The sequence below is a fragment of the Lutra lutra genome, chromosome 5, assembly GCF_902655055.1.
Source record: "Lutra lutra chromosome 5, mLutLut1.2, whole genome shotgun sequence".
NCBI lineage: Eukaryota > Metazoa > Chordata > Mammalia > Carnivora > Mustelidae > Lutra > Lutra lutra.
Window position 1 is genome coordinate 63,501,177 of NC_062282.1, and position 20,495 is coordinate 63,521,671.

The 20,495-nt window shown below is 49.1% G+C and overlaps 1 long non-coding RNA gene across 1 annotated transcript; it reads left to right on the top strand.

The window, feature by feature from the left end:
* The first annotated feature begins 56 nt into the window (after positions 1-56).
* LOC125100134 (uncharacterized) lies at positions 57-18,793 on the top strand. The gene is made up of 4 exons (XR_007127462.1): positions 57-199; positions 660-808; positions 3,430-3,545; positions 16,388-18,793. It is a non-coding gene; the product is annotated as an uncharacterized LOC125100134 (long non-coding RNA).
* Positions 18,794-20,495: the final 1,702 nt, after the last annotated feature.

Sequence of the window (20,495 nt, forward strand, 5' to 3'; positions counted from 1 at the left end):
CCGATTATGAGAACCATCTGTGGGACTGAGTAAAAGTGCAGAGTAACAGATTTGTCCCTGAGATGTTCGGATTCAGTATTTCTCCGTTGGGGCCAAGGAGTCTGCTTTTAACGTGCACACCCACGCCCTCCTTGAACAATAGGAGCCCGGGAAATTTGGGCAACAGTGGACCAATCAAATTTATATTATGTCAAAATGTGTAGGTACTTTTTCCTCCTTCAAGTTTAGTAGCAGTGCATACTTATCTTTTTAAAAATTGGAATATAGGGGCGCCTGGGTGGCTCGGTAGGTTAAGCCTCTGCCTTCAGCTCAGTTCATGATCTAGGGGTTCTGGGATCAAGCCCTGCATAGGCTCTCTGCTTGGCGGGGAGCCTGCCTCTCTGCCTACTTGTGATCGCTCTCTCTGTCAAATAAATAAATAAAATCTTTTTTAAAAAATGGAAAATAACAGAATATTGTGACGAAGAAGATAAAAATTTCCCTGAATTTCTTAAGTGTGTGGATTTGGTCCCAGATAATAGACACTGTCAATAATAATGGTGATAATAATAAGAAACTAATATCGAGTAATTGGAATGTGCCAGGGATGATGCTAAGCCCTTTACACCCAGTGCTTGACAAGAAACTAAAAAGCAGATACTGTTCTTGCTGTTTTACAGATGCAAAAATGGAGACAGAGTTTGTTGCTCTGGTCACATAGCTAGAGGCTGAAGAGGAGGCTTTGAACCCAGGTTTTCTGAATACAAATCTTGCAGCTTTTAACCCAAGCTATGCTACCTCCTGAGATCTAGAGGGCGTCACGCACTAGGTAAGGCTTTTTATCCTAATTTGTTTTTAGCCTTGGTTCACCACGGGAACCCCATGGAGGTCACCACTCTCCTCTCCTCCTTTCAGCCTTTTGCCTATTATTGGCTCAACTCCTGCCCACCTAGAACAATTAGGTCAGCTTTTGTTATTTCCTCATCTTTTATAAACAGTGCAGGGGATGTAAATAATAAATCCTGCAACACCATTGGTTACTGGGCAGAGGCAGAATAGACAGGTCTGGGATGCTCTCCGCGTTAACATTTCCTACTCAAGAGAGTTTAAATTAATCTTCAAACTAAATATTCAGGTGTTAGTTTTTTAAAATTTTTATTTATTTATTTGACAGAGATCACAAGTAGGCAGAGAGGCAGGCACCCTGCCGAGCAGAGAGCCTAATGCAGGGCTTGATCCCAGGACCCTGAGACCATGACCTGAGCTGAAGGCAGAGGCTTAACCCATTGAACCACCCAGGTGCCCCCAGGCGTTAGTTTATACTCATCCTTTAACATCCACCTCAGTCTTTCTCAATGACAAATGTTACTGTTAATGACATTCTCTTAATACCTCACCATCCTTGAATTGACCCAATGCCTATTCTGACTGACTTCACACTTAACCACCTTTTGCCCCAGGAGAAGACCAATTCGGGCTGCTTGTGCCCCAGGTTTGTTCTCTTCCAAGCTCTCTGATCACTTTTCCCAGCCTTTTCTCCATTTTGGCACGGTACGCCTTTCTTTCCTCTTCTTGACCCTCAGAACCTATCTGCCTTTGGTGTCACAGATGTAGACTTTCAGAGCAGACTCTCTTGTAGCGGTTATTATAATCAAAAGTAAATACTTAATAGACTCATTAGCCACTTGTTGCCCCTACTAGCATGTAAGCTTTAGAGCTGGGACCACGCCTTGTTGTTCATCACTGTGTCCCCCGCCTGAAGCACAAAACCTAGTTCAAAGTGAATGTGTAAGTTCCTGTCTGTCTCTGGTATGTTTAGGATAGGGTCAGAGTGTGTGTGTGTGGAGGGTGGGTATCACCTAAGCCACAACCTCCAGAAAAGTGAGAGTCATTATAGCAGGAAATACCGGATTAGTTTATTTCTCATGGGAAAGTGATCCTGGAGATTGGCAATAGGTGGTTTACCCTTCGGGCAATCTCAGTGTGGGGACCCTTGTGTCCCAGGTGGCGGAATTCTGAACTGTGAGAAGATGTGCACCATATATCTGTGACGTTGCCTCTGGAATTGATATAAATGGTGTGGGGTGGGGGTTTGGGCAGTCAAGGTGGTCAAGCCTAAGGAAGGCTTATTATTCATCTAAATAGGAAGCCACCACTTATATCAGGACGCTCTCATCTCCAGTCAAGGAGTGTGTAATACACAGTGCACTAGGGGGCACCATTGCTCTGTTGATAATCCAGGACCTTTAGCAAAATCTACGGAGATGATTGCCTTAACTTTGGCCCAGGTAGTCTCATTTTCAGGTATTCTTCGGGTGAAAATAATTGTTGAGTCTCAGTTTTAAAATTGGTCTCTAACAAGTTTCCCAATCCCAGTGACTTGGACATACTAGGTTCTGGACTATTTTATATCAAAGACTGCATAAAAGAGTGGAAGCCCCATTAAGCCCAAGTCCAAGTCTCAAAGGAGAAAGGGCAGGAGCTGGAAAGGGTTGAGATCTATAGGTTGCCAAGGGAGATATGAAAAAAGCAGCTGAGTGCATGCAGGGCTTTTTGCATCAGGTGGTACAGGATTGGAATTCCAGCTGTCACTTTGGGACAGTGTGGCTTTGGGAAAGCTGAATCACAGTCTCCAAGCTTCTACTCCTCAGGACCTTGGAGAGGATTAAGCGCCATTGTGGAGATCCATTTAGTGTAATTCCTGGTCCTCAGCAAATGTTTAATAACATTTCAGTTGCAGATTTACCCCCGGGTTGGGGCATTATTTAATTAACTCTGTCTCCCCCACTGACCTCTAAATTCCCTGAATGTATTGTCTGTTTCACCTAGAAGAGTGCCTGGTATATACAGGCACTTGGAAAATGTATGATGGAGGGAAAAAAAAAGTATGAATGGGAAATTTGCTTTTCTAAGTATAGGATAAGGCTGTTTAAGATTTTTGATACTGCCTTCAAGCAAATGTCAGAATATAGCCAATATTCAGAGGAGTCATGTACAGTCCAGTAAGCTGTCCGCATTATGTGTCTAAATGGTCCATGATTTATGACCACATGGACTAGGAGACTGGGCCAGGAAGCATACCCCAAGGTTAGAAGTCAATCTGTGGGTTGCCCTGGTAACCTTCCAACCATGTAATCCAAGATCCTGGTCCCTAAGCAAGAGCATTCCAGAGCCCTAAGAACTGAATCCAAGGCTGCATTTAGATACCACAGCCACTTGGGGTAGACACATGGTTGATTCTTATTCATGTTCACGGTGCGGCCCTTTTTCTTCTCGCTTCCGTGTCGCCGTCCAGAGAGCTCTGCCAGTTCTTAGTCTGGACAGCTGTTCGTTTCCTAATTAACAGTATCCAGAGTTTCTCAAGATTGCCTGTCTGTAGCGTGTTGGCTCCATCTATACCATGTGATCTCCGCTGCTTCATTTTGTTTGTTTTTTTCTAATATTTTCCAGCATATCTAATGACAAAATGGATCCAAGTATACACTGAAAACCAGGGCTTTAATAAGCAGGAGTCCATAGCCCCAATCAGTACGATCACCATCTTTCCTACTGGACATGCATCTCAGGTAACATTTCAGGCTCCGGTGTTTTTAACACATTGTCATTTTGAATGATTTTTACTAAAGGATTTCTGGTGAAAGAGGCAACCTCAGATCATATTGAGAAAGGAGTGGGAAGTTTGGAATCTGGGCTGGGTTTGGACACAGCACCTCTGCTTCTTGGCTGTGTGCCTTGGGGTCATCCATGAACCCATTGGAGCCTCGGTTTGCTCATTTGTAAAATGGAGATGATATTAATACCTCCCTTCTGTTGTCCTGAAAATCAGCCATCATATATATGCAGAACCTGGTGAATAGTAGACCCTTAATAGCTAACGATATGGTCTTGGTACAACACCTTGGTGTACTCGGTTATAGTCTATGAGTGGGGCAAAGATCTTGATTAATAGGTATCCAGAATTAACGTACATGTTACTTTAGGAGTTTTAATCTTGTGATGACCTAGGAAACCACTCAGCTGACCTCTAAACTGGTGAGCTCAGTAAAGCCGAGCTCCTAGTCAAGCCCTCCATGCTATTGCTGCTAGGGTCTGGACCCATAGTCTGCCTTTGTCGTCATACTTCTCATGCCATCTCTCATTCTCCTGTGATGCTCCTGATCTACTACATATTTATTTCTCATTGCTAATCCAATATCTGTTCTACTTCTTTACTAACAGAACCTAGTTTTGTTTGAAGCTGCAGCAAGCCCTGTTAAAACATCCTTCCCTAGATTCCCCTGTTGCTATGGTCACCTATGGGGGGTGACCATAGGTCCTGCTTCTGATCAGAGAGGTATCCGTGGAGGCCCCTGGGAAAGCCTGGCCTTGCTGATAGAAGCACCCACCCCTTCCTCCTCTAGCATGAAGGCACATGAAACAAGACCCTAAGGGTGAGCTGGGGCCATGTAACTCGTTCTAGTCAGTGACTTGTGAGCAGAAGTGACTTGTGATACTTCTGGGCCAGAACATTTAAATACCAACATGAGACCCTCCAAGAACTCTCTTTCCATCTGCCCGTGATAACTGGCATGGTTTCAGATAGCGACTGATCTGTCATCCTGGGCCCCAAAGTGAGGATATGTGGAGCAGAGGCCCCACTGGCTCCTAGTAGACCTGTAGCAGGAGTGAGAAACTGGTTGGAAGCCACTGAGCTTTTGGAATTGTTTGTTAGTGCAGCAGACCCTGGTCCATTCTGACAGACACAATCGTGACCCCATTCCTCCACTAAGTCCATCATCTGTGAAGTAACTGAATGCTAAGAACTCCCGAGTGAGTGACTGACTGAATGCCAGGCCCCATCCCTTCAGCTCCTGTCTAGAAATGATTGTACATCAATCTCGTTTACGATGTAGGTGCCCCCTCCGAGACAGCTTCCATCAGTCCTTCTTCAATTTTGATAGCCATCCAAATTCCCTTATTAAAAACAAGAGTCACTCGGCCATCCCTCCCAAACCTACAGAAGCAGTCCCTAGAGGTAGGTCAAGGCCATCTGCATTTTTAAACAAGTTTCCTGGAAGGTTCTAACAATGGGCCAGGGTTGGGGACTCTGGTCTCTCTGGGTGGAAATTTCCAGCGCCATCAATAGGCCAGAGGTGGTGATTATCTTCAGCCTGTGGGATTTTAGCTTCTTCCCATCATTCTGTCCCCAGCTCTGCCTCCCAACCCCCACCCTCATTCCCAGGTGGCCACTTTGACCTAAAAGCAATTACCTTTGGGAAGGGTTCCCTTGAATATGTCAGTGACATCTCCTCCCTGACCCTCATATCTCTAGTCTGTCAAAAGAAGGGAGTTGGACCAGGGTGGCCAGAAGAGCCTTCTTTGAGAGGTGTCAGTGCTTAACAATCAAACATCTTTCACATACACATCACACGGTGTCATGGGATTGTGCTGCTTCTAAGATAATAGGGGCTTAGCACATATGTGATGTGTATAAATTCATAAGTGTGCCCCATGTTCTGAGGTGTAGCCATCAGATAAAGTTAAAAGCTGTGTGGCAGTTGTCTTCTTCGTCCCTTTGGTGTTTCTCTGTGACTGTATATTTAGCCTTATTTGGAGATAATATGTAAATTGGAGGATTGGATGGCAAGGCCCAGGGGAGTGGCTCCCCTGACATCCCCCCAGCCCCACACCACACCATGATGGGTCCAGGGCAGGCAGAAAAAGGCCTGGTGTTGGGTGTCTGGGGCCCACTTTCTGTAGCCTGGCTCTGCCAAGGCAAGCAGCGGTCTCTTGTGGAGACCGGGGTGTCTCCACAAGGAGCGGAAGGGGGAGAAGGGGGGGGTCCCTTCCATTTCTGAGAGCAGAGCCAGCTTTAGGCCGTGCTGGGTCTTCATGGAAACACAGCTAAAATTCCAAAGATTTATGACGGGAGGAGAGACAGAACCGCAGGGTGCTCTGGCCAGAAGAAGGGAAGTCCTATTTATTGAGTGCCTACTCTCTACTGGCCCTGATGGGAGCTCCATACCCCTGTGGCCCGTAGTTGAGCCAACCGCTCTGCAAGGCAGACAGACCTTCTTCTCGTTTTACAGGTGAGGACACTAAGGTATAGAGAGGGGAAGTCGCAATCAAAGCTCAGACTAGGTCTGCCTGATTCTAAAACCTGGATTCCACCTTCTATAAAGTTGTAGGAGGACTGTGACCTCTGGAGACAGGCTGGGGATGGAATTCTGGCCTGCCACATTGCAGCTATGAATTATGGGTCATCTCTCTTGTTGGAGCTCAGGTTCCTCCCATGTGACATGACAACCAGCTATATTCACCCCTCCCTCTGCCTCTACCAGCTGTCCTCTATTCCCCACCCCCTGCCCTGGTGGCTGCTCTGCTGGGCATTCCAGACTACACTGGGACATTCATAATCTTTCTGGGCTCAGGGACAGGGGTGCATGGGGGAGCTCCTGGGAGCTCCCACACCATGTGTGTCTTTACACTCTCCTGAGACAAAGTAGGCAAGAAGGCTCTAGAAGGTGTCCATGGTCTTACAGAGGAAGTGAGTGCCGGGCCATCCCCCTGATTTCCTTGCATTGCCTTCTCTGGCCAACCCTATGAGGTAGCCATGGGTTTGGGGCCCAGGTCAGCGGGATGGGCTGAGTGTCTTTAACAAGTTAATTAATTTCCCTAATAGGCCTCACATTCCCCACCTGCAAAACAGAGAGGATCCAAATCATCCCTACTTGCTATAGTTTTTTGAATTAATAAAATATGGCACATAAAGTACCAGGATGGAAATCAGTACAGTGCTCAGTTTGCCATGGTTCTTATTACCCATGGTTCTCATTACCCATGGTTCTCCTGGAAGTATGTATGCTTAACAGTGGAGCTAAACCACTTACGTGTTCGCTTGGAAACAATGGTATCTGTATTCTGTTCTAGGTCCAGATGGGTAGAGGGAAGAGAGGGGAGATACCCACATGAACTATGGCCTTGGTCCTCATCCTGGAGGAGTTCAGAAGCTGGAGGAAGATCATTAGTAGAGTGCCTGGGGAGGGAGGGAGGTACAGGGGGAAGAGAGAGGGTGCAGGTAATGGCTCAAGGCCACCTTGGGGATATCACAAAGGAGGCACTATTCGAGAAGGGTCCTAGTGAGAGCAGTGAGCTTTTGCCATTCCGTGTAGAAGGAGTTCCTTTGAAGATCCCCAGCTTATAAGTCTTGGCGGGAAATGTAGAGCGCAGGGACTTGACTTCTTAGCTTCCTAAACGTGTGGCCTTGACTCCAGCCATCTGAGGCCAGCCACCCAGGCGGTCTGACGCAGTGGGGAGCATGTGAGGAAGCGGGTCAGGGGAGGGGGGCGGTGTGCCGTCCCTGTCAGAGGGAGCCATGGTGGCATTCCCGCGTGGGTCTGATACCTGCTGTCCTGTCTGTCCTAGCATTGGGGCTGTAGTGTCGCCAGGCTACAATCCGTAGTGTGACTTCGGGTGTGGCTCCTGTCCACCCTCAAGCCTGGCTCTCTGGCCCTCCCAGAGATTCTGGGAACCATGTGTCATTTACTACGTATGTTCACTGCGTAAATCATCCAGAACTCCTCTGTGTTGTGATTAAGAACATTTCCTGGATCAGTAGGCCGAGAAGGGAGAGGCTCCGAGTCCCAGGCAGAGGGTACATCTTAGGCAAAGGCTCAGATGCTTGAAGAGCACCGATGTATTCTGAAAAGAGTTGCAAGCCTGTGAGCTCTGTGGGGCTAAAAAAAATGTATTCCACATGCGGTCTGGGGTGGGAGTAGGGCAGCAAGAGGCGAGGTTGATGAAGTAGGCTGGAGCCCCAAATGCTACCATTTCAGAGGGTGAATTTGACCTTGGGATGGGCACCATGTGTTTTTAATAGGGCAGGACCGGCATCCGATGTGCAGTTTTCTCTAGGACAGCACAGAACATGGTGGGACTGGGTGAAGCTGGAGGCAGGGAGACCAGTGAGGAGCCTGCAGGAGTCTTCTCACAGGGCTGGTGTTGGCTAGGGCTTCCTGCCCCTTGGGAGCTGTCGAAGACCGCTCACCCCGCTGCCCCCACCCTGGCCATCCTGGGCCCTGCAGAAGACCATGCCTGACCCATTGCATGATTTCTGCAGAATCTCCATGGTCACCTCTGCTTTGGAGCTCCTTCCTCTACCACATTCATCATAGCTTCTGGATTTTTGTATGAAACTCAGCGTCTTGATTCTTTGATGCTGACCGAAATTCCAGAGGTGTCAGAGGAAGCAATGACATTTCAGCAACGTTGAAAACAAACTGCAAATTGTCCTTTCAACCTTCTTGTTCTCAGAGGACTTTCCATGTCCTGAGGGATTCGTGGTCAGCTTTTTCTCCTCATGAGTGCACTAGCCTCTGGCCAACTTATTATTTCCTGGCTCCTCTCCCTCTGCCCTGTCGCCTCTTCACTCCCACCCTCATGATTTGCCAACAGAATGCCAACTTTTCATGATGGGATCCTCTGCAAGTCAGTTCTTCAGCTCCTTTCTGCAGACAGCCCCAGGCCGACTTTTGCATCTCCTGGCCGATCAAGAAGGTCATCCAAACAGGAAGGTGATCCTTTTAACAAGCTCCACGCTCCCTTGAAGACAAGAGTGGTTAACATGACTTTCCTGCTTTATGCTACAGCTGTTCACGGTTGTGTTTTGCTGCTAATAACTGTTAACCACAAAATAGCAGTAGCTTGTGCAAGACAAGAGCTTGTCTTATGTAAAAGTCTGGAGGAAGGCAGTGCTGGGCAGATACAGTGGCTCCATGACCACCCTAAGCTCCACCATCTTGGAAGTGCTGCCTTGTGATCCAAGATGGCTGCCCTAGTCTCCTGACCCGAAGGTCTTGGAGCTTTCTGGTAGAGTCTCCAGTTAAAAATTAGGGTTCATATTACTAAGGAAGGAGTGGCACATGTATACAGGGAGGAAACTAGTGGTCTGTGCTGTATCTCTGTACCTTCCACTTCTCTCAGAAGCTACAACTGTATTCCCTGCGCTGGGTGGCTGGAGCTTTGGTGTTTAGTCTGTTGGTGGTTAGTCAAGAGTAATTGTTCTCACTCCTTTTAGAAGTGTCAACATTACAGTTCTAGGAAGGGCTGTGGGGTTCGTCGGACCCGGGTGTGTGAGGCCCTTCAGAGAGGCAGGTTGACTCTCGCTCTTGGCACCTGGCTTCTCGGCCTTTTTCTGGGACTCTGCTTGCCTGTCATCTCTCTGTGGCTGAAATGGATTAGGTCCCAGCGGCCCGTAGATGTCCCGGCTCCTGCTGCCTGTCAGCCAGTTTCACACAAAGGGTTTATTTCCAGAGAGAAGGAAGAGCTACGGAGAGGTGCCCATCTCTCTGGGGAGATGGCAGAGTGGTCAGGAGCCTGTGAGGGAGGACGAGGCTGCCTCAGCTCCAGGAGCTGCTCTTGGCTTCCTGCTCCGATTCCTCCCAGGGCGTCTGGTGCTTCATTGTCAGCTGAGCTCTGGACGTTTGCTGCTGCCGCTTGTACTCTGAGTGGACTGCCTTCTGTGACCGCACCCCAAAGTGGGGATTCCTCGTGCCTCTGGGGATGCTAGAGGAATACACAGATCTTCATAGCTCTACCTAGAATGAAACTCTGGTCTGTTTCAGTGCCCTTTCTTCTGCTCTTTCCCTCGATGGGCTGTGGTTGGCAGGCTTCAGGTGGTGAAATGTGGAATGAATCACTCATGCTATTCTCCAGATATTCCCAGCTGTCTGCCTCCTACATTTGAGGCAGGGTTGCACCTGCTGGCCCCAAGGTGGGGCCATGTGAGTAGTCCAGCCAGTGACCCATGAGTAAAAGTGACACGTGCCCCTTCCGGACTTGGGCCTTTAAAAATTGCTGCTTTGACTCTCCCTTTCTGTCGGGGTGACAGTGGACAGTATTTGAAATGGTGGGTGCTCCGTCTGCCTGAGATCTAGGTCAAGAGTGACCTGGAGCCGAGCTCCCAGCTGGCCCTTGGTACATAGACACAGTGAAGGAGAAAGAAACGTTTAGTGTTTGAAGCCACTCAGATTTAGGATTTTTGTGTGATCACAGCATTATGTAGCCTACCTGACCATTCGTGGTTGCCAGGCGTCCCAGTGCACTTCCTGTTTGGGACTTTGCCCTCTGAGCCTCGCTGTACAAGGTGAAAATGCCAGATCCACACCCACTCTCCCAGCCTCCCTTGCAGCTCAGGGGCCAAGGCCAGCCCAGACGGTGCTGAGCCTGGGGGGGCCAGGGGCTGGGTGTTCTTAGCACCTGCCGAGGAGACAGTGCTGGGCTGGTTCTGTAGCAAGGGTTTGGGTTGTGCTTCTGGCTGTGTGACCTCCCTTTTTCCTTGCCTGCTTCCTAAGCCTCATTTTCCAGCTTTCCCATATGTTCTGTGAGCTGCCCAGTATCTTTCTGTAAATGCCCTTTCAGTTTAAATCACCCAGCATCATGCTGCTGGAGACTAGGAGCCTTGGACCAAAACAGGCATTTAGGGGCGGTTGTGAGGCTGCCGGGAGGCAGCGGGGAGGGACAGGCGGGATGTGACTAGCTTCTCTTCCCCTGAATGAGTTGCTTCCCCAGGAGCAAACCTTCTCTATCTTAGGCCAAAGCAAGCCAGAGGGGACTGGGCTCAGGGGTTCTGGTCAGACTTGGACCACCTTTAGGCAGGTGAATCATACATTCCTTATCTGTAATACACAGCAAATAATACGCCCTCACTTTGCGGGTAGTTCCGAGGAATGTATTTGAAAGAAAATGCATTCGGGAGCATTCTGGGAACTGTAAATCGAACCCCCTATGTGAGTTTACCACTTTATCCTTGGAAGTGTGACCTTGCAGAGCAGATCCAGCCAGGGACACTGGGGTGGCAGGACTGTAGAATGGAGGCCATCCTTCCTGATGCGCCTCTGTCACTCACCTCCTGGGTAGTCGCAGCTCCGTCCTCTCAGTTCCAACCCATCTGAGATTATGCCCAAGAGACCAGAGACTTCACGTTTAAAGTAATGAAAGGATTCCTGATGAGCTCGGAAAAAGCCGAGAAGCATAAAGGTGGGAAAAGATACTGGGGATTCTTTTCTTCAGTCCTCTCAATTTCCAGAGCTCAGAAAGGGAGGCCTCTGATGCACAGCCACACAGCAGCTCTCGCTGAGCTGGGGGTTGGGAGGCACATTTTTTCCACTCTGACAGTGAGTCTTAACCCGGAGGCATACTTGTGCTGTCATCCAGATTGGCAAAAATGATCTGGAAAGACAGCAACTCTCCTTCAAATTTACAAGCCCCATTTCATAGCAACCTGTGATCACCTGATCCCTTACCCCCCCACCCCACCACAAGAAGGATCCTCAGAGTACCCTTCTTTTCACTTTCTCAGCCATCTAAAACACTTTATTGCGGAAGGGTGAAAAATTGCTGAATTGATCTTTTTAAATTAACATGGGATCCAAATGAAAGAAATTTGGAAGAAGAGAACTTTCTCATCCGAGTGGCTGCCAGCACCCAGCCCCACTGCCCACCCCACCCCCCAGCTGAAGTGTCCCTTGTTCTTGCCTGCTCTGCCCCAGATTCATGGGCTGCTCTCTGAATCGTTGGCAATTTTCTCTGCACTGTCCTGACAACCTCCGGCCATGAAATTAAAAAGCTAGTTACCCAATCTTGCTCCTAACGGCTTTGTCCTTGCCAGCGATTCGACAGAGAAATCTGGAAGAGGGAGCCTCCGCTGTGCCTGCAGTGGGCTGAAATGCCACCGGAATGACAATGGGCTTCACCAGGGGAGGGGGAGAGAAGGCGCAATTTGCCAGGAATGAATGCATGAAAGAAAGAGAGAGAGGAAGAACGAACTTTGGGCTTCAAATTGAAAAATTCCAGTGTCTCAGCAGAGCTCTCGGTGCCTCTGCTCCAGGACCTGCTACAAAATGCTGAGTGGGGCACATTTCCCCACACCAGTGCCCTCTGGTCCTCTGCCAGGGTCCAGAGCTCACGGCTGGAGAGCTGGGAAGTCAGAATTTGGGGAGGAAGTGGCTCCAAACTGGGGCAAGCCCTCCCTGGGAGGCCAGCCCGCCTAGCCAGCTTGCCTGTGGCTGAGCACCCTCCCCATTCGTCCTACCTGCCAACCCCCTAGCCTGAAATCTCTCCCCTGCTTGTAAACACTAGGTGCTCACTCCACACACTGTCTACCACCAGCCTCCACTCCCAAGGAATTTTAAGAAATCTCAAAACTGGAAGAATTTTCATCACCTCTAATTAAGAAAAATCTTTCTACAAGGAGACTGTGGTGTGGCTTCCTGCAGCCTGGGTGTCCCTGAGCTGCAGGTGCATGCGGCTCAGTCCCTTGGCCTTGGCACCTGCGCCGAGCAAGGGCCTGGTAGATACTCGTTGGGTGAGGGAAGAGGGGCAGCTCTGTCAGAGATCAGCTCTCTTCCCTGCATTGCCCCCTCTGGGCACAGGCTCACAGATGGCCACGTGGCTATATAGGGAAGTGGGAAAGAGGCATTTGAGCCCTGGGTTGCCAGGGAGGGCAAATGAGGTCCTTGGCTTCATAGCCAAAGTACTTGAACAAGTTGCTTAATATCCCCAAGTATGACTCCTTTTCTGTGAAAAGGGAGTCACCATGGTGGCCACTCAGAGGGAAGCTGTGAATTAGTCAGTGTTGAATGAAAATAACGTAACCAGGACCTGGACCCAGAGCTCATCCTGACCCGGAAGTTCTTCTTGAGAGCTTTGGCCTCATCATCCCAGGGAACTTGGGATTAGTGTCATGGCTGGACAGGTCTGGCATCGAATGGCCCCTGGGAAGCTGGGTTGGTCCTCACTATTTAACTGAACACAAGCATTCACTCAGTCACCCAGTCGCTATTCATTTATCTGAACCAGTGTCTATCAGGGGCCTTCTGTGTACTGCCCTGTGTACCACCCTGTGGGATTTGGGCTAAGGGAGTAAGGGAAAGGTGGCATGGGCTCGGTTTTTAGAGCTTACAAGCAAGTGAGAAATAAACAAAATCAAGATCAAAATCCTTTGGGGTTCAGATCAGGAGGTGGTCGGGGAAGGCTTCTTTTGAGAGGTGTTGTTTGAACTGAGACCTAAGAAGAAGAAGAAGCTGCCTGTGCTCAGACCTGAGGAAAGAGGGTCCCATGGTGGGGGAGCGATCGTATAAAGGTTTGGAAGGGAGAATGAGCCTGCCCAGCGGGTTAGTATGTCCACAGCTGATGGAGTAGCAGGACAGGGGCAGCGGCTGGGTTCATTGGAGAAGTCATTCCACAGGAAGCCCATCCAGAGGACTGGTGCTGGGCCTGGAGTCCAGAACGTGAGCTAGGGTTGGAATACTTTGACTGGTGGCTTCCTGCAGCCCCCTCTGTGTCCTGCACCTGCTGGGCCTGCTTTAGAGGACAGACTGTGCAAAATGGAGAGGCGGCTCCACCAGACTCCACGTTGTTAGGTATGGCCCACCTTCTTAAAAGTGCATGTCTCCTGCTGGCCTTGGGATCATGCCTGCCACCAGGCTCTCCTGCCGCCCACCCTGTGTGGAGTGCGCGCTGGTGCTGGCTGCCAGTGATAGAGGCTGCTGAAGTCAGAGAGGCTTTTCGTGAGCTGTGTCCTGACTGGGATGGGAGTCAAGTAAGCTCCATGGTTGGCCTGTCCTCAGGGCCCCCAGCTTGCGCTCACCCTTATGACCAAGCCTCCTCTGCTCTGATCTGTGTCACACGAGGACCTGCATCCCCCCTGGAAGTCGGACCTGGGGTCCCCACACCGTGTTGCCATGACTAGTCAGCACTCAAAGGGCTGCCCACTTGGGGTCAGGCAGCCAAGGGACCTCGAATCATCTGTGAGGTTCATTATTATTAATAATACAGGTCAGAAAGAATAAATATGAAAACCATGTTGTAGAGAATGTCTCCAATCTGGCCCGTTTGGAGATGAGCTGGCGAACCCTGAGGTTAATGAAAGCGGTTAAATTTGACGGTCATGGACTGTGTTTGTAAACTCAGAGATGTGAATGGGTGAGACATTCGTGAAGCATCTCCCGCGCCAAACACTACAGCGGGCACGGGAGGCCCCCAGGGTGTTAGCTGTCGACTGGGAACCCGTCCGCCTGCGTGCTTGGAGTGCCAGCCCAGTGCTGGGCCGGGCCACGTGAGAGATGGCTGGGCTGCAAATTCTGGTGTCTGTTCTGCGTCAAGATTTGGCTTTGTCACCAGATTTCTGTGGAGATGAACCTGACAGAGCCCCGAATGTAGTTCCTTCTGTGGTGGGTTAGGTTTTCATACTCGATGAAGTCAATTATACCTACATCTTGGTGAAGCAGGCACAGAAGGGGAGGTTTGTATCTCAGAAAAATCTCTTTTTAGATTAGGCAAAATAGAATTCATGCTTGAAAAAAGAGTGCTATTTCTGTCACCAATCTGATTTTGTACCCGTTTCAGTTTTAAGCTCTATGTCCCATTCCAGTGCAAAACCCTCCTCCCCCCATTTCCCCCCTCCTCCCCCTCTCCCTCCTCAGATCTTCCCCATCCTCCTCCTCCCCCTCCTCATCATCCTTCCCCTCCTCATTTCCTCTCCCTCCACCCTTCCCCCCTCCTTCCTCTCCTCAACTCTCCCCCCCATTATCTCCTCCCCTTTTCTCCATCCCCCCCTTCTTCTTCTCCTTGTCTCTCCCTTGTCTCTCCTCCCCCTCAGCTTTCTCCCTTTTCCCCCACCTCCTCTTTCCTATTCCTTTCTTCCTCTCTCCCCACTCGTCCTTCCATAAGTCAGTCCATATTTATTTGCCTTTGATTTGAAGTGCAGTCGCGATCAGGAGACTTACTGTTGGAAATCGGAAAACACAGGAGCAGCTGACCTCGTTTATAGGAGTTCCTTTGTTTTCTCTCTAAAATGAGAACAGTTCAACACCACATCTATTGACTTGGGCCTATGTTTGTTTTTGCCAGTCTTCTGGGTTCTCTGAAGAAGAAAAGAGGAATAAAGAGGACAGCATCCTCCCTTTTAGCAACTTCCTCTCTCAGCAGGAACCTCCTTTGTGATGGGAGCTTTCTGTCTGGAGACAGACCACAGTATGACTGTCTGTATGCAATTCACAGCCAGAGAGGGTTAGAGAGGGCGGCTCAGGCCACAAATGCTACTAACCATCAGGGTCACTGTGGGCTGGAGGAAGGCTCCACAGATAGGGTGGTGCTTAAGCTGAACCTTGGAGTTTGGAATGATCTGGAATTTGGAATGATCTGGAATTGGAAGGGTGGTCACTCTTGACTGCAACCGTGGGACAAACCCATCTGTCCCCAGATTCCCCTTCTTGCACTGTGTAGACCTGCCTTGTTTTCTTGCCCGTCTCCTCCTCATGGCAGCCCCCTTGCCCTTATGTCTTTCTGGCATTGGACCTTTTCTCCCCACTTCCTCTCACTGGAAGTAACCAGTCCTCACTCATGCTCACTTACCGATGTTTCCCTCAGCACTCCCAGGAGACCCAGGTGTCCTAATGCCGTGGGAGCAATGTGGGTGACAGATCAGGCATGGACTTGGAGTTCACACTGACTTGAATCTGGATCCTCTTCTGCTCGAGACTTGCGGACCTGGGCAAGCTGATCAACAGGTCGGGCCTCTGTGTCATCGCCTGTCCCTGGGGGTGATGGTCCCTACTTCAGGGCGGTTTTCTGGATGAAATGGGATAATGTGTGGGTAAAAGGTCTAGTACAAGTAGAGACACCCCCAAAATACTGGTTCTAGCCCCAGTTCTTTTCAGCCAAGCCTGATGGCAAAGAGAACCCTTGGGGGAGATGGAGGAGTGAAAGCACTCACACTGCGGAATCCCATCACACTGGCCTTGGGCCTGATTCCCGATGCTAGGATAGGCGTCTTTTGGACAACTGACTTATCCGGAGTCTTCCCAATTGCTGTGCCCTGCATGAAACTGACTCATGGATGAGAAGTGTCGCACCCAGCGGCTGAGAACGCGTGAGCTTCACTGTCACAGCTGAGCCCAGGCCATAGAAACTGAACCCCTGAGGCTGCATCAGGCAGAACATTTACACCAACCTCAGAAAGAGGATAAAATGCATTGGAAATGACGAATTGCTTCCATGAAGTCTTCACACAGAGTTGTTCTCCCTCTCTAGTCGAGGTCCCTGCGGGCGAGAAGCATTTGGAAGTAGGATGTGGGAAGCCCCAACGTGACTGATTTTCCCAAGTTGGCCTTTGGAGCTCGCACACAACATTCTGTCCTCAGAACTCACACAATGCCGAGAGCCCCTCACGTACCGAGAACAGAGTAACCAAACCCGGGGCAGCTGGCATCGTGGGGCGCTTTGTTTGCTAACCTGACTGACAGACTCAGCGCGCCAGCCTGCTTCAGGCAGCACAGAGCCCGGGGCCGGGGAGCTCTCTTGGCCTGCTCGTTAGAGTGACAGCAGCAGAGATCAAAGTTTAATGCACTGATTATCTTTCTGTTTTCAGGGGCCCGACAGGATTGAATGGGCTGCCTCATCCAAGGAGCCTGCAGAAGGTGGCTGGGTGGGAACTAAAAAAGGAAGGACACTTGTCTGAAACAAGGCCAACCCCACCGTGTTTCTCAGCAGGGCTCTGAGTGCCAGGGGGGGCCTTCCTGGGGACGGGGCTGTGGGGCCTGTTCCATTGTCTTCAGGCTACTCTGGTCCATGCAGGTTTGGCAGGCAGGCAGCACTGAACAGAGGGACCCAGCTGAATCAGCCCTCAGGAATAGAACTGCTTGCAGGAAAACCAAAGAAATATCTGGACATCTTTTTGTGCTTCTAGACCTGCTCAGAATGCATGCTGCTAACAGAGCCTCTGCCCTCAACTGTTGAAAGTGGGTCATGCAACTGTTACCAGGCAAGAATATGCTCACTCCTCCGCCCTCATCGATACGTCACAACAGTAATTTTTATGACGATAGCAACAACGAAAGCAGCTCACACAGATTGAGTGTTTACTGTATGCCAGGCGGTCTCTGAGCACTTGACGTATGTTAATGCAGGCAGTCCTGGTTTTAATCTTGATTTTCCTTATGAATTTGCTCCATGTCCTTGAGGAAGTTACCCACATTCTCTAAACAAAGAGATATTTACATGTAATTCACAAGTTTTTTAGAGAGAATGATATATAAGGATGTTATGTGAAGTGTGAGGTATATGGTAGGTGCTCTGTGATGGTGACCAGTATGATTTTTATTAATCATACAAATGGTCCTGTTTATCTTCATCTTTATACCTATTTCCAAAGGTTGCACCTTCCTAGGACTTGTCCTTCTGAAACTGGGAATGTAGAGCTCTACCTTCTCTTTCTGGACAAACTCCTACTTAACCCTCAAGAGCCATTTCAAAAGTTCCCTACACTGTGAAACCTTCGCCAGTCTCTACAGTGCGAAACAGATTGAGCTCTTTGCCATCGCATCATATGGTAATCATGTCTGTTTATGATCTGTCTTGGACCACTGGGAAGATTCTGGAGGTTAATATCTGCTGTGCTCCCCTAGCTTAGCAGCTCTCCAGGTGTGGCCTGCAGACTCCTGGGAGTCTGCGAAATTCTTTCCGGGGGTTCTTGAGGTCAAAACTGTTTTCACAAGTCTAGGACATTATTTACCTTGTTCATTCTATTGACATTTGTAGCGGTGGTGGGTAAAGCTGCTGGCATTGGTTTCAGTTGAGGCTATGACATCAAAATGTACAAGGAGTTGTTGTACCCATCACTATCATACGGTTGTGCTAAAACACATGCCAATTTCACTTAAGAATGTCCTTAATGAGGCAATGAAGTGATTGACTTTATGATATCCCGACCCTTGCCTTTTCAATAATCTGTATAAATTAAAGTGGGAAGTACATACAAGCACTTTGGCTACATACGAAAGCACAGTGATTGTAGGTAAGGTCGAGGAAAAGCATGTGTGTGATTGAATTGTGAGCTGAATTAGCCATCATTGCTTTTTCATGACACGTGCTCTTTACTTGAAAGGACAGCTGACACACGGTGATCTTTCGTATTTGAGCATTGGCAGATGTCCTCTCAAAAATGAATTATTGAGCCTGTCACTTTAAGGAAAGCAGTATTTGTTACCAATAGAAAGTTCAAGCTAGGTGAAAATCAGAAGTTTCGATAACTTGTTCTGCCGTTCTGAACTCAACATCTTCTCATTACATGTCCTAGAAGAGAATTCCAGTGATACTAGTGAATTAGAATTTTTGATGCTGTATAGTGACATGTGTAAATGTTTGGAAGTTCTGCATGAGTCTGTGAAGCAGTTGTTTTCTAATGAACATTCCAGATGTTACAAGGTTTCACATGGGTGAAAGACAGTTCCAAGTGCAAGACAGGCGCCTGGGCAGTGCCGTCAGTTGAGCATCCAGCTCTTGGTTTCGGCCCAGGTGCTGAACTCAGGGTCATGAGATCTGGCCCCGTATCAGGCTCCACGCTCAGCACGGAGTCTGCTTTAGACTCTCTCTCCCTCTCCCTTGGTCCCCCAACCCCCAATGCATGTGCCCCCTGCCCCCGCTGAAATGAATAAATAAATCTTAAAAAAAAAAAAGTGCAAGACTGATGGATTTTATGGTGGCAGAGGAGAAAAGTTCAGCAACATGGTTTCAGACTTTACATCACAGCAAACTTTAACCCAGACTTGTCAAGTGTGTCTGTAGTACCAAAGAATATCCACTGTTACCTGAAAAGGCTATTCAGATACTGCTCCCTTTTCTAGCTAGGTATATGCGTTTTAACTGGAACCAGAACAAGCTATCAAACCAGCCTGAGTGTAGAAGCCGATCTGAGAATCCAGCCGTCTTCCATTGGGCTGGATGTTGAAGAGATTTGAAGATACGTCCAACAATATTGCTCTTCTCACTTGGAGCTCCTTCAGACTGAGTCCAACTGCCTCGTTTATGCTAAATAGGGTTACTCCTGAGTCCTCCCGTCCACATCCCAAAAGCACCTCTGCAGACTACGAGTTCTAATTCCATTTGTTTTCTGCTTTTATTGCTGGGTTTAGGCTACAGTAGGAAGCCTATGGAATTGCTGAGACAGTAATTTAATTTGCAATTAAATTTAAGAAATGTTAGGGGTCAAACCTGGGGCAGCTGTAGGCTATTTTTAAAGACAGGCCATTTAAGAATAGAGCAAGGTGGGTCACTTATCACCCAGGCCCTCCTCTGCCCGGCTCGGAAAGATGCCTCCTTAAGGAGGGCAAATGCTGATTGCTCTCTCCTTGCTCAAAGGCAGACAAGGTAGGGAAGCAGTGACCCTTCCCTGACACCCTGTAATCCAATCCCCCCCACCCCCTGCCCCGGCTGATCCCTGTGGGCCTAAAAGGGAGCATCTTCCCGGGCCAGCCTGTGTGCTGTCTGTCATTAGAGCTGAGGCCGCGATACACTTGAGGAAATGGTGATGGGGCCTGGAAACAAAGATAATTAGCTAATGCATGAAAACATGTAAATAAAGAAACCCAACCACCTCCATGGCTTTCAGGGCTTGTGGAGGTTGAGGTGACGCTGGTACTTTAGTACCACCAAGAGCCTTGGGGAAGGTCCGACGGACTGGGGCTCCTTCCTCTTGGGTCTCGACTGGGGAGGGACCACTGGGAAGACCGGCTGGTTGCAGCTTTGGATGGGAGCAGATGCCCCTGTAGAGTATCTTAGGTGGCGTTTCCCAGGATAAGACTCAGATGGGTGGCATTTGGGGCGGTCAGGCTCAGGAGCCACAGCTGTGAGGGAGCATGGGGAGCAGGCCTGGCAGGGGAAGTTTGTCTGTGGTGCAGCCACGACAGAGGTCTCGGCCGACCTGCAGGGAAACCGCAGCTGGGGTGGCCCCAGCAGTGGTCCTGAAGCGGTGCAAGAGGTCTTCGTTTTGTTTCCTACAATGGTCTGTCCCCAGTTGCCAGCTGTGCTCCACCCCAACCAGAGTGGGACAGCGGAACTTAAGGCCATGTTGCAGTTCCCAGACAAGGACTCAGCTAAAGCCACCTGCAGTTTGGAAGCTGGGGGAACAGGAGGCTGGGTCCAGATGGGTGACCTGGTTAGTGCATCATGGCACAGCCCACAGAGGCAGCAGGAAGCCATTTGAGGATGCTGGGAATGAAGGATGTAAACCAAAGTGTGGGCAGAGCCAGAAACAGTGTTGTAGAGTTTCAGTACAAATAAGTACTGCTTCAAATGAAAGGGAAAGAAACAAAAAAGATACTCAGCGCATGTCTGCTGAGCGACCGGATGAAAGAATGGAGAAAGTAATGAGATTCTGTATGGGAATCTAATATATAAATGGAATGAATTTGCTCTTAGGCAGGTGTTTAACCTTTCCGTGCCTCAGTTTTCTCATCTGTAAAATGGGAACAGAACAATGGTACCATCGTCATTGATATTTTTGTGAGGATTAAATAATATGTTTAAATGCTTAGGAAATGGTCTGGTATACAATAAGAACTATGTAAGTGTTTGCTCTGATGGTGATTGTTGCTCTTGTGGGGGTCATGGTTGTTACTGTCATGCAAAGTGCTCTTCTACCATGACAGCCCCCGGGTCCAGCCATGGAGTCCACTGCCTCCCAAGAGCACCACCGATCT